A 13,850-nucleotide genomic window follows, 5' to 3' on the forward strand; every position below is an offset into this window, starting at 1 on the left:
CACACTTTAATGCATTGTCTGAACTGAGATATCACATTTTTTTATAAAACCTTAAGTTATCTCGAGAGGTGACTTAAAAGAAGCTCTGGGATTCACATATTAATAAACTACAATCTGCAACCCATTCTGAAAGATGAAAGACTTAACATCAACCCAGGTTTACCGAAAGCTCGTGCCTCCAAATAAACCTGTTGGACTATAGCCTGGTGTTGTGTGATTTTTAACTCAATTCAGGTTTGTTCAATATATCATTTCAGTTGCATGATACTGTAATCATTTGCTATAAATTCTGTGTCTTATGATCTTATACGCCACAATCATCTGATGAAGGAGCAGCACTCCAAAAGCTAGTGTTTCCAAATAAACCTGTCAGATTCTAACCTGGTTGAGAGTGTAGTGCTGGAAAAGCACAGCAGGTCAGGCAGTGTCCGAGGAGCAGGAGAATCGATGTTTTGGGCATAAGCCCTTCATCAGGAATGATTCTTGAAGAGAGGCTTATGCCTGAAATGTCGTTTCTCCTGCTCCTTGGATGCTGCCTGACCTGGTGTGCTTTTCCAGCATTACACTCTCGACTCTGATCTCCAGCATCTGCAGTCCTCACCTTCTCCTCCAGATTATAACCTGACGTTGCGTGATTTTTAAATTTGACCAGCAATAAGGTTCACCCAGTCATATATGGAAAGGCTGGCATTTGATGCCCATCCCTAGATGTATTGTACTGATTGGCTTTCTATGCCATTATCCAGAGAAACCCATTTTGAGGGTTGAAGGTTGTCATGGCCCTTCAGCAAGAATTTTAAGAGCAGGAGTACAGCTGTACAGCTGCCTCACAACACATGACCCCATTTGAGGTCCTGACCTATTTTGGGAAGCACTATTATATTTACTTTCCAATGATTGTGCGACCAACAATCTTTCAAAATAGAACAAACCACATCTGCCAAATAGCCATGTGCAAACTACCTTGCCAAGGATTTTTTTTAATTGAATACCAGTTATTACCACTTATTTCTCTCTCCACAGATGTTGCCACACCTGCTGAGTTACTCCAGTATTCTTGTGTTTATTTTCCAGCAGTATTTTGGCTTTGTTTAACAGTTCTTTGACTGAAAATTTTCACCTTCTTTGGTTTGAGCAAGAAACCTCAGGATAGGATGGTTTTGTCAGTTCTTTGTGGCCTTTAGACCATTTAAAGCAATGTTTTATCTCATTGATGCAATTGTCACATGTTAACTGCAAGACTGCCAGTTGTCCATGTCCAGAACTGGCCAAACACACCTGCACAATTGTTTGAAATACGTTTCTAATCTGTGTTAGGAATGACATTAGCAATGGGGCCTGGATGATAGAAGAAACAAGATAAAGTCTTCAACTAATAAAGTGGTGGAATTTGCGAGAGTGGATTATCATCAGAATTTTTATAAAGTTGAGTATAGAGCATAATTGCTCAATGAGTCTTCCAAAACTGCTGCCAATTTCCCCTACTTGCAGCAAATGTTGAGTATGTGCAAGGGCAACAAAAATACATGAGTTTGATGCTCAGGGTGGCCATTACTAAGCAAAGAAAAGAAAACTAGCCTTATTTCCAACGTGCAAAAAATGGTGGTCCATTTGTTACTCATGTGAAATACAGTACACTGACCATGCAAAGGTCAGATGAGTGCTCCCACTTACATCTGAAAGGACCCAAGCTACTGTGCACATATTAGTTGTACGTATTGTCAGGGCACCTTGCTAAATGCACATATTGGAAACGACTGCAATTTTCCTGCTTGCCAAGCCCTTAGTATTCTGATAACATTGGCTGTATCATCTCAGGATAGGAATGCAGAGCTATCAGTAGAAAGGAATGGACTGTGCCACCATGAGGCAACTGACATGCTTCAGGAGGAAAACGTGCTACCCATTGATATAGTCTAGGCTGCAGTGTTCCACAATCATAAATCATTATGCGATATAGATAATTGTAGCCAACATCAAAACCCATACAGAAAAGACAATAATCTCAGAAATACTCAATAATGAGCTGTACAATTACGGAGCATGATTCAGTTATACGTTGGTCATTTGTGCAAAGGACACATGAACAATGATTTGAGTGGTGATTGAATGGTTACCCCTATCTGTAGGTGCAGCTGACTGCCATTATAACCAGAGATAATGGATAGAGGGAAATCCTCCTTACTTGCCACAACTGCCATTCCAAATTCTGCCCTGCTCCCCTTATGAGTGCAGTGCTTCCAGTTAAACCTCTATCAAACACCCCACCCCAATCTTATCTTCTCCTCTTCCCTGCCTTTTAGCTCTTTTGTTCTAAATGCGTGAGGAGAGAGATATTAAGGTTTCCAGTGACACCACATGGAGGGCCTTATCACCTGAATACCACCTTGATGTGTAATGCTGCTCCTCTGCCCTTCCAAAGGTCCTGCTCTCTGGAAACATGATGAGGCAACAGTTAAGAAGGAGATTCAAGTGAAACAAACAAACTCAAGCAGCCAATGCAGATGGAGAAGCTGGTGAGAGGGCATAGTATACAAAGCATTACAATTAAGGGACCCCATCTATCCTTATTCACCTTTCATCCACCTTTCTGTTAGTCTGCCACTCAAGCCCACTGCTGTAGTGCAGAGGAGGTTATTCATCCTTTTCCTACATTGGACCCAATCCTTTGGCTCCTCACAAATGTCTTTTCACTTTTACGACTACTTCAGTCCAGAATTCCTGGGTAATTAGTGAGGGCCTTCTGAGGCCACCAGCAGGAAACGGGATACTTTGCTTTGGTGGATGACCTAGCTGTGTACATGCTGTGATCTCATGTTAAATCAAAGGGTGATCTGCTGAACTGTTCATGTGCCTGGTTGTGCCTACAGGATGAAACTGTGGGGTCAGTGAACTCTTATCAATTATATCTAGTGTTGACGAATGAGGGGTCCTAATTGAATTAATCCAGTAGATCCGTTAACTATACAGACTATGGATTGAATAGAGAACCTTCTTGGTTTATATATTATAGCAATGAATTGAGAAATGTTTCTCCTTAGTGAACTTTAAGAAAATGCTGTTCTTGAACATTTGATCAAAATTAAATAGCTCAGTTCTTACTTTTGTGAAATTGATGTTGAAAGATATTTTTACTGATGTATATATGTTTTTGCTGTAAAAAAACTGTGGTGGAATTATCCCTTCCTGGTACAGCATGATCAATTGTGAGAAAGGGGCGGGGCGGTGGCTCAGTGGTTAGCACTGCTGCCTCACAGCACCAGGGAACCAGCTTCAATTCCAGCCTCGGGTGACTGTCTGTGTGGAGTTTGCACATTCTCCCCTTGTCTGCGTGGGTTTCCCCCAACAATCCAAAAATGTGCAGGTTAGGCGGATTGGACATGCTAGATTACCCATAGTGTTCAGGGATGTGTAGGCTGGGTGCATTGGTTAGGGGAAATGTAGAGTAATAGATACAGGGGAATGGGTCTGGGTGGGATACTCTTCAGAGGGTCAGTGTGGACTTGTTAGGCCAAATGGCCTTTTTCCACACTGTAGGGATTCTAATTCTAAAAAGGTCAGAAAATAGAGTGAAAATGAAAACAATCAGAAACTCAACTTTAAGAAATATTTTCCTGACTTGCCCCTCAATCCATAAATGGTGACTTCAGAATCTCATTCATGATTATTGACTACTTTAATTCTATGCACTTGTATTTCATTAAAGTCCCAATTTAAAAAAGATTCTTTCATGGGATGTAGGTATCGCTGGCTGGCCAGCATTTATTGTCCAACTATAGTTGCCCTTGAGGAACTGCCTTCTTGAACCACTGCATTCTACCTGCTGTGAGTAAACCCACAATACCCATTAAAAAGGGAATTCCAAGATATTGATGAGCGACAATGAAGAAATGGTGGATTTGCAACTGTGAAGCCTGTTAAAAGTACAGGTTAAAAATTGGAACAATGTGAGTTTGCCTGTGGATGTTGAATTTTGTTGTTTGGTAAGGATAGGTGAATTTGTGATTCATAAACTTGTGAATACAGAGGATTTACTGTGTTTCCAAGTTAGGACAGTGTGGCTTGGAAGGGAACTTGCAAGTGGTGGTGTTCCCAAGTATCTGCTGCCCTTGTCCTTCTAAATGTGGAGGTGTTGGCATTGAACTGGGGTGGACAAAGTCAAAAGTCTCACAACACCAGGTTACAGTCCAACAGGTTTATTTGAAATTACAAGCTTTCAGAGCGCTGCTCTTTTGTCAGGGGTAGTGTCTTTCTAGCTGGAAGAGATTGAGGATTTGAAAGGTGCTGTCTGAGGATCTTTGCTGAATTTCTGCAGTGCATCATATAGTTAGCACATTCTGCTGCTACTGAAAATATGTGGTGAAAGGAGTGGATGTGTGTGGATATATTGCCAATCAAGCAGGCTGCTTAAGTCAAGTTTCCTGAATGTTGCTGGATCTGCACTCATCCAAGCTAATAGGAAGTTTTCTATCACCCTCCTGACTTGTACCTTGTAGATGATGAACATGCTTTGGGCAGTCAGGAGGTGAGTTACTAACTGCAGTACTCCCAGCCTCTGACATGCCCTTTTTGCCACTGTGTTTGTGCAATGAGTCCAGTTGAGTTTCTAGTTAATGGTAACCCCAAGGATGTTGGGGAATTCAGAGTTAGTAACACCATTGAATGTCAATGACCAGTGGTTAGATTGTCTCTTATTCCAAATGGGCATAACCTGGCTTTGCTGTGTTATGAATGCCACAATGCTATTCAGGTGAGAATTCTAGGATCTTGACCCAACAACAATGAAGGAATGGCAATATATTTCCAAATCAGAATGGTGAGTGGCAGACAAGGGAATTTGCAGGTGATGGTGTTCCCATGTATCTGCTGCCCATATTTTTCTAGATGGAAGTGCTCGTGGGTTTGGAAGATGCTTTCTGCAGATCTTTGGTGAATTTTGGCAATGTGTTGTACACATTGCTGCTACTGAGAGTCGGTGGTGGGAGGATTCAATATTTGTAGATGTGGTGCCCCTATCAAACTCAACTTACCATATGCCACTTCCAATATGCCTTGCTTTCATTCATAAGCTATGCAACAAAAATTCTCGCCTTGCAAGTCAGAGCGGGTGTATGGTGCTGGCAGTTTGTTTAAGCTTCTGCTGAACAGCTTCAGAACAATGTCCCTTCATGATCAATGGCAACCATCCTTCTCAACCATTCAAACAAGTAAATCAGCATTGGCAAATCATTAGCCTCAGGACGTCATCATGCTTGCTCTTGGACAAACTCAGACATCTCTTCAATACTTTACTTTGGACCTCTGGAATGCCTATGTTTTGCATATTTCTGCCAGATCTTTTGGCATGCCCAACCTGTTCAACCTTTCTTCATAAGGTGTATACACCCACGCCAGGAATAAATTGATTTAAACTTCTTTGAGTACTTTTAACACTGTTATAGCTTTTCAAATACGGAGACCAATATTGTGCACAGTATTCCAGATGTCTTCTCAACATATTTCTGTACGGCTGCCAGAGAATTTCCTAACTCTTACCTGATCGGGGCAGAAGTGCGTGTAGTGGCTATCACTAAGGGGAAGATAGATAAATTACCTGGACCAGATGGACTACACCACAGGGTTCAGGAGAAAACAGTTGAGAAGATTGTAGAGACATTGGTGGTGATCTTTCAAGAATCACTGGAGTCAGGGAGGGTCCCAGAGGACTGGAATTGGCTGATGTAACACTCCTGTTTAAGAAGGGAAGGAGGCAGAAGACAGAAAATTATAGGCCACTTAGCCTAACCTCAGTCATTGGCAAGATTTTCGAGGCCATTATTTGGGACGAGAATGAGGAGCATTTAGAAAGATACAGTAAAACAGAGCTGAGTCAATGGGAAAGTGAGGACTGCAAATACTGAAGATCAAAGTTGAGAGTGTGGTGCTAGAAAAGCATAGCAGGTCAGGCAGCATCCGAGGTGCAGGAGCATCGACATTTCAGGCATAAGCCCTTCATCAGGAATCAAGGGAAAGTCATGTCCGACAAATCTGTTAGAATTCTTGAGGAGGTAACGAGCAAGTTAGATAAAACAGAGCCAGTGGATGTGATCTATTTGGATTTCCAGAAGGTCTTTGACAAGGTGCTACACAGGACGCTGCTGAGATAACAGCCTATGGTATAGGGGCAAAGTACTGACATGGTTAGAGGATTGGCTGTTAGGCAGAAGGCAGAGAGTTGGAATAAAGAGATATTTTTAGGATGTTAGCCAATACTAGTGGAGTTCTGCAACAGTCAGTGTTAGGACCACAATTATTCATGTTATACATTAACAAACTAGCTAAAGGAGTTTGCAGATAACACAAAAATAAGTGGAAGGACCAGTCATGCTGAGCAAGTGGGGAGATGCAAAAGGCACTGGACAGGCTAGGAGAGTGGGCGAAAAAATGACAGATGGAATACAAGGTGGAGAAGTTAGAGGTTATGCACATTGATAGGAAGAACAGAGGCATAGACTATTTTCTAAATGGGGAAAGGCTTTTGACATCTGCAGCACATATGAGGCATTCTAGTTTAGGATCTTTTAAGGTTAACATGCAGATTCAGTTGGCACTTAGGAAGGTAAATGCAATGTTAACATTCATTCCAAGAGAGCTGGTTTGCAAGAGCAGGGGTGCACCATTGAGGCTGTATAATGCTCTAGTCAGACCACATTTGAAATATTGTGGCAGTTTTGGGTGCCATGTCTAAGGAAGGATGTGCTCGCCATGTGGGGGATCCACATGAGATTCACAAGAATGATCCAGGGAATGGCAAATGGGACTAGATCAGTTTAGAATATCTGGTCAGTGTGAACAAATTGGGCCGAAGAGTCTGTTTCTGTGCTGTATAACTCCATGACCCTATGAAAAGCTTGTCATAGGAGGAACAGTTGAGGGCTCTGAGTCTGTACTAGGTGGAGTTTAGAAAGGTTGGGGGGGGGGTTCTCATTGAAACTTGCAGAATACTGAGAGGCCTGGGTAGTGTGGATGTGGAGAAGATGTTCAGGTAAGATTAGCACCCAAGGGCAAAGCCTCAGAGTGAAGGGATGACTCTTTAGAACTGAGATGAGGGGAATTTCTTCACTCAGATGGTGATGAATCTGTGGAACTCATTGCGACAGAAAGCTGAGGAGGTCAAGTCATTGAATTTCTTTAAGGCAGAGATACATGGATTCTTGATTAGTAAGGGGATCAAGGATTATGGTGAGATGCTAGGAGGATGAGTTGACAAATATATCAGCCATGATTGAATGGTGAAGCAGACTCGATGGGCTGAATGGCTTAATTCTATTCCTATGTCATATGGTCTTAATGGTCTTATTAACATTCTGCTTGCAATAAATACCATCATTATTGTACCTGCAAACTAACCTTTTGTAACTCATATAGCAGGCCACCTGGATTTCTCTGTGCATCCATGTTCTGTACTGTTGCATTCACTATTGTAATATAGAAATCAATTATGCATAGTCAGATCCACAAACATCACTGAGATAATGAGCAAATCATTTTTATAAGTGACATTATCCAGGACATTGGTGACAGCTCTCCAGTATTTCTTCAAAATGTGCCATGGGACATTTTCAACAGGGCAAAGAGGAACTCATCATCATCTGAAAGGAAGAGCCTTAAATTTGTTTTAAACTATGAATAATATTCTTGAAACAATTTAAAATGATTTAAAATGCACACTGTGTCTAACTGCAGGATGAAGAGTAATGCTTGTTCCTTGCCAAAAGTAGGAGAAAGTGAGGACTGCAGATGCTGGAGATCAGAGCTGAAAATGTGTTGCTGGAAAAGCGCAGCAGGTCAGGCAGCATCCAAGGAGCAGGAGAATCGACGTTTCGGGCATAAGCCCTTCTTCAGGAATAGCTGAAAATTTGTTGCTGGAAAAGCACAGCAGGTCAGGAAGCATCCAAGGAGCAGGAGAATCGACGTTTCGGGCATGAGCCCTTCTTCAGGAGCATTCCTGAAGGAGGACTCATGCCCGAAACGTCGATTCTCCTGCTCCTTGGATGCTGCCTGACCTGCTCCGCTTTTCCAGCAACACATTTTCAGCTCTTGCCAAAAGTAGATAAACCTGCATGTTTAATGCTGATTGCATTTTTGAACAATTAGTCTATTTTACTGTTGGTAATTACTTAAGCCACCACACCCTGGGTGTAGTCAGGACAGGTGGATATCGATAACCAATTACCTCGAGCAGGCTTTAACAGTCATATTAATTTAGTCTGTGGTGGCAATGATTTCTGGCAAAGAGTTTTGACATAACCCACAATAATTCTGACAATGTTTCTCATGTCAGAATGAAAATAAAGACTGAAATTGATAGTGTTAACACATCTTTCTGTTCAAATTTCTTACAAATCTGAAAAATATTCAAATGGTTCACTTCAAGGTTTTGAATGACTTGTCTCTAAGGAACATTTTTTTAAAAAAATGATTCTTTCTCATTGTTAAGAAAATACTAAAGACTAGACAGACATTTGTGATACCAGCTGGAGCTTGATTTAAATGAAATACTATGTAAATTGTAAATTACAATTCAAGTATTAAACTAGCTGTATGTAAAGCATTTTACTCTATTTAAAATGTGTTGCCTTCATGAAAAATGTTTGGCAAATTTATTTTTTTAAGATTTCAATGAAAGTGCATCAAAGGCACCACATCATTTTCGTCACAATTACTTAATACAATTGGGCATTTTAGCATCAGAATGCATGTACAAACAATTGTTTAATGAAGATCTATTCTGCACGTCTTTGCCATTAACAAACACAAGCCTGAAATCACAAACATCAATAAAATGGCAATTTCTTGTTTTTTTTTCCCAGAAAGGCGGACTTAAATTTGTGTATTTTATAATAAGAGACTTTTAACTTACATGAGAGGGGAGGAGATGGGGCAACTTCTTATAGAATATGTTTTAAGAAACCTTTCTCATCCTTTAATGAGATTTACACACTTTTCATCCTGAAAAGGATTAAATCTTTAGGTGCTGACTGGGTCTGATCTGAAGTAAATGATATGAGTTACTTATGCTGTAATGCGTCAATCAAATTCAAGACATCTGTACAAGCATCATGTTGCTGCAGCAGATGAAAAATATTTGAGGACTGTCAGGATAAATTTGGCCAATAAATGAATCTTGCTTTTGATGTCCTAATATTTTTAATGATGATTGTGAAGTGCTAGCTTAAATAAACAAGCTTTTTTTTAAAAAAAGTACATGATTCTTACATTGTTGCTGCAACCGTCATGGGTGTCCAGAGAGAAGCAACAGATAGGGTAATTAGCCTGTCCAACTTACACTGAAAATAGTTGAAATGGTGAACATTTCAACTTATGTTTCAATAATATTTTAATTTGCTTTTAAGTCCATACTTTGGAAAGATAATGAAAAGAGGCACTGTCAGAATTCATTACAGTTTCATGACTGCAGGCATTAAATTAGTTAACAGCCAAAAATAAGAATATTTAGGTCTTGCACAAAAATCTGTATAATGTCAACATACTTATTCTGTTTTGTACCTCCAGTTTTTCTTGAAACACTTCCCTGAAAAAAGTATCGTTTAGGGAGAATTGTTTGCATTAAGAATGTGTTTTCTCTGTAGATTTATTGAAATTGCTGTTCCCTCAATGTCTACAAGCAGGACTGGCACATTAAAGACAGTTATCATGCTAATGTAGTTACTTCTTTAATTTGAATTTTGAACTTTACTGCCTGAACATTGAACATCAATTATTCTGGATCTTTCATGCTGCACAATGTTTTGGAAATAACAAATTGTGGAAATTTTATTGACTTTCCCTACATGGTCGCCTATGCCTGATCCTCTGATTAACAGGAGGAATAGACAACAATTGCTGTCTTTGCCAGTGATTTCGAAATCCTGGGAAATAATAAAGAACTAAAAGTAGGTCATCAGGCCAATTTTTAATAATTTGGAGGGTCAAATTGGTAGCTTAAACCTTTCTTTCTTGACTGGAGCACAAATTTGTTCACAACTTGATTATAATAGTTCAATGCTTATTAATTCATTAAGAGTAAATGCAATATTCAATGTTATTGAGTGAAATTTCAAATGAGTAAGTGCATAGATTTAAGGTGAGGATTAGTGCATTTAAAAGGCCAATGTTAGTAACTGAAGATTATATATTTTTAAAAAATATATTCTGTAAAAGCCAATAAAAACCTTAGACTAAATCATGTAGATTCTACGCAATCAATTACACTATAGACAAAGAATTATCAGGACCTTGGAGACAGCGTACAGATTTTCCATAAAGAGTGCAGTTATTCTCTTATTTTTACACTACAGCACTATGAATGCAAAACTGACAATATAACTTGCGAGTCATATCCCAATCTGAATCCAGAGAGGAGACATATAATAGTGCATGAAAAGCTATTGAACTGCTTAGGTATGAAACTGCATGTGTCAATTGCGTTAAATGCTTTAAGAATTGCTCTGGGCATTTTGTAACATCAAAAAATTGAATATTGCATTGTATTCTTGCAATATCAACTGGAAGAGAAGTTCTGTGTATATATGTAAATAAATATGTAGAAAATTCTTTAATTACACAAAGAATGAAGTCTCCACCAAGGTAGTCCAATACAGGTACTGTAAGACTGAAATACATTCTGAGCTAAGACCAATATAAACATATTCTGAACTAAGACTAAGCAATACTGTACTATGGTAAGTTAACTCATCCACTATGCATCCCTCTCTCTTATCTAAAAACGCTGAAAGGACCTCAAATCTTTTAGGCAATTGCAAAGGCTGAGGCCTCAGCACTTAAGCTCTTTGGGTCCCCTTACTTTCCTCGCTTGTTGTCATATCTTCCTTTCCCGGACCAGTGGCCAGATCAGAAGTTCCAACTCTGAGGGGTGCGATTGCCTCCCAGAACAAAATGGCCTGTTATCATTCCCTCTGCTCGATCTGTTGCAGAACCTGTAGTTCAACCTCTAGCTAAGGAACTCGGAATCAACACTGCTCACGCTGCAGACACTTTCTGCAGATGTGTCTAGCAGGAAATCTTACATTCTATGATCGGAGCATGTTCTCTGCCTTAGATATTAATTGTGTCTTAATTAATTGTTAATTATGTAATTAATGAAATTATTAAATTATTAAATAAGTTTAATGTCTCTTCACGCTGCCACTTACTGTAATAATTAATTAGCATCCAATAAACTTTGCAGTTTAACAATAATGAAAATAATGAAATCACTATTTTCTTACTTTGTTTCTGCCAAAACCTCTTAAATAATCATAAGCTTGGTTATTGTGAGATCTGAACAATCATTTTAAACCTTGTTTATGCACAGGGCCATATCTTTACATTATATGACTAATCATGCATGATACACTTAGTTGGAAAGGTCAGGCTGTTATTAGTCAATACCAACAGCATGGTATCCTCCTGTATTTGTTTAAATAACACCAGCAAAAGCTGTGGTAGTGAAATTCTTGCTAAGTGCTTTCAGTATTTATTACAGTTATTTGGGAGATATTATTTTGTGTAGTTTTGCAAAGGCATTAAACTATTTGGTAATGTCACCATTTCCTTCAGTATAATGTGTTATTGCTGTAATAAAATTAGATGGCACGGTTTCTATAGAAATGGATATATTTTACAGCAGCTCTGTGGAATTCAATATATGGTTACAGGAATGTACTGCAATACGAAAAATAACTACAATAGACTTTGCAAAAATAGTATAATATCTTTGTATATATGTGTGGACCGAACTTCAAAAATCATAGAAAAGACCGTACAAAAATACACTTAACTTCGGCACATAATATGCTCTCAAACATTACACACTGAAAAATAGTTTGATTAATGAAAATTTGAAGCCATTTAAATACTTATCAACTAAAATCCATATATCTATATAACCACCTATGTACTTCATATCAGTTTCATAAAAATAAGCAAAGTTAGTTTAATTGATTCCTTAATGTTGCCTCAGTGTATGTTGCTATTTATTCTGGTTGCTTTGTATCAATATTCATTAAATTGCCCTATTTATATATCATATAGCAGACAATTTAAAACAATGTACACAGTTTTCTTTTCAATCAATTTCATCCTTTCCTTCTCTTATGAAGGAATTAGCTCCTCAATGACATACTTTTCAACGATTCCTAGTAAGCCTAAATTTTTTTGACCAAGTGCCCATTCTTCACTTGCAAGCCTCAAGAATCACCAGACTATTTGATTGTGTTGCATATCACAGAAAAGATTAATCATCAGCAGACAAGTAAATTTCCAGCTGGCATCACTGAACAGCTATCACAGTATTGCTCCTGGCTGATTTTCTCTTTTCTAATTAAATGTCTCTATATCCACCTGATTAAGATCAGTTCGAAAGAATAGTCATATTGGTCTTGAAACGTTAACTCTGTTTCTCTCACCAGACCTACTGATTTTCTCCAACACTCTCGTGTTTGTTTCAGCTTTTCAGCATTCACGGTACTTTGTTTTTAATTGCAAGCTATTACCAATGTGAAAGACCAAAGTTAGACTGTGTACAGCCTATCTTCCCAGGCTCCTGTGCAGTCAGTCAGGAAGTAGCTTGCACAAGTGAACCTCTGTTTTTTTGGATAGTTAATTTTTACTGTAAAAGTTGAAAGTGTTCATTTTTTAATAATATTAAAGAATATTTCAAAGCAAGTTTTAAAGGTGGTTTGTGGTTCGCCTGAAAACTTTAAAGACAAAACTTTACTGGGAAAGTAAGCCAAATCATAAACATGTGCCTGCTTAAGACTCAAATATAAAAGAAGTTTTAACTTCTTTTCTGTATAACTTATTTTCTGATACAGCAAGTTTATCAGTTTAAAGTACTTGTTCTAGCCAAACAGTTATCATTTCTATTACTTGGCTCAGAATCTAAATTGTTGTCTCAAAAAGAACTGGATGCCATAGAATCATAGAGTTTTACAGCATGGAAACAGACACTTCACTCCAACCAGTCCATGCTAAACATAATCTCAAACTAACCCCCACCTGCTTGCTCCTGGCCCATATCCCTCCAAAGCTTTCTTATTCATATACTTGTCGAAATGTCTTTTACATGTTGTAATTGTATTCACATCCACTACTTCCTTAGGACATTCATTCCACACATGAACCACCCTCAGTATAAAAAAATTGACCCATATATTTTTTTTAAGTCTCTCTCCTCTCACTTTAAAAATGTGCACCTGAGTCTTGAAACCCCCCTGTTGACAATCAAGGTATGTTTCAATGTATAATTTCAGTTACATCACACTGTAAATGTTTGTTTTAAATTCTGTGCCTTACAATTGTAAGGCACAGAATGGCCTGTTATCATTCCCTCTGCTCGATCTGTTGCAGAACCTGTAGTTCAACCTCTAGCTAAGGAACTCGGAATCAACACTGCTCACGCTGCAGACACTTTCTGCAGATGTGTCTAGCAGGAAATCTTACATTCTATGATCGGAGCATGTTCTCTGCCTTAGATATTAATTGTGTCTTAATTAATTGTTAATTATGTAATTAATGAAATTATTAAATGACTAAATAAGTTTAATGTCTCTTCACGCTGCCACTTACTGTAATAATTAATTAGCATCCAATAAACTTTGCAGTTTAACAATAATGAAAATAATGAAATCACTATTTTCTTACTTTGTTTCTGCCAAAACCTCTTAAATAATCATAAGCTTGGTTATTGTGAGATCTGAACAATCATTTTAAACCTTGTTTATGCACAGGGCCATATCTTTACATTATATGACTAATCATGCATGATACACTTAGTTGGAAAGGTCAGACTGTTATTAGTCAATACC

The sequence above is a fragment of the Chiloscyllium plagiosum genome, unplaced genomic scaffold (assembly GCF_037043375.1).
Source record: "Chiloscyllium plagiosum isolate Xiang-an unplaced genomic scaffold, Cpla_swu_hap1 HiC_scaffold_26, whole genome shotgun sequence".
Classification (NCBI taxonomy): Eukaryota; Metazoa; Chordata; class Chondrichthyes; order Orectolobiformes; family Hemiscylliidae; genus Chiloscyllium; species Chiloscyllium plagiosum.